The following is a 1,607-nucleotide window of genomic DNA, read 5'->3' as shown; positions in this document are numbered from 1 at the left end:
AACACTTCACAACATACCAAGAAAATGAAAATCCAAGAAGGAACATGGAAACATTAAAACTGAGGAAACTCACAAGAAAGAACATAAAAAGCATGAACTCAAAAAAGGAAGACACACAGAACAAAGGAAGACACACAGAACAAAGAAAGCAGCAACACCACAAAAAAACAAACATAATGGCAGCAATTAATCCGTACCTATCGATAATTACACTGAATATAAACAGATTAAATGCACCTGTTAAAAGACGGAGAGTGGCAGAATGGATAAGAAAACAAGATCCTTCAATATGCTGTCTGCAAAAACACATCTCACATCCAGAGACAAAAACAAATTAAAAGTCAAAGGATGGGAAAAAATATACGAAGCTACTTGCAATAAAAATTGAACAGGAGTGACAGTACTAATCTCTGAAGAAATAAACGTTAAGGCAAAAACCAGCATAATAGATAAACATGGACATTATCTCATGAATAAAGGGACAACTAAACAAGATGACATAACCATAATAAATATCTATGCTCCCAATGAAAGAACTCCAAAATATATAAAGCAAACTAATAGATTTGAAGAAAGAAATAGATGAATCTATAATAATAGTGGGTGATTCTAATACACCACTTTCAAAAATGGATAGAACAACCATAAAGAAACTTGACAAAGAAACAGAATAACTAAACAACACAATCAGCCAACTGGACCTGGTAGATGTGTACAGAGCATTCAACCTAACAACTGCACAATACACATTCTTTTCAAGTGCACATGGAACATTCTCCAGAAGACACTATGTTTTAGGCCACAAAACAAATCTCCATAAATTTACAAATATCAAAATACTACAAAGCATCTTCTCAGACCACAATTCTATCAAATAAGAAAACAACAATAGAAAGGCCAAAGAAATGAAGTCAAATATATGGAAACTGAATAACACCATGCTGAAAAGCGACTGGATAGTAGAAGAAATTAAATGTGAATTCACAAAGTTCCTAGAAACAAATGGGAAGGAAAACACAACATACCAAAATCTTTGGGACATAGAGAAAGCGATGCTGAGAGTACAATTTATTGCAATAAACACACACATCCAAAAAGAAGAAAGAACTCAAATTAACACAGCATCTACAACAATTAGAAACAGCCCAACAGAGGGAACCCACAGCCACCAAAAGAAAATAAATAATAAAGATTAAAGCAGAAATAAATGAGATAGATAACAGAAAAACTATAGAAACAATCAACAGGACAAGAAGCTGGTTCTCTGAAAGGATTATCAAAATTGTCAGACTAATGGCAAACCTAACAAAAGAAAAGAGGAAGAAGACACAAATAACACATATTAGAAACCACATGGGCAATGTCACAACAGAACCAAAGGAAATCAAAAGGATAATAATAGAATACTATAAACAGTTGTACTCCAACAAATTTGAAAACTTAGAAGAGATGGATACTTTTTTAAATAAATACAACCTACCTAAACTTACAAACAGTGAAGTAGAAAACTTGAACACACCCATAGAAATTGATCAGGTCATCAAAAGACTTCCAACCAAAAAAAGTCCAGGCCCAGATGGCTTCATGGGTGAGTTCTACCAAACATT

Source organism: Chrysochloris asiatica, unplaced genomic scaffold, assembly GCF_000296735.1.
Source record: "Chrysochloris asiatica unplaced genomic scaffold, ChrAsi1.0 scaffold00044, whole genome shotgun sequence".
Classification (NCBI taxonomy): Eukaryota; Metazoa; Chordata; class Mammalia; order Afrosoricida; family Chrysochloridae; genus Chrysochloris; species Chrysochloris asiatica.
Note: the sequence above shows the minus strand (reverse complement) of the source record.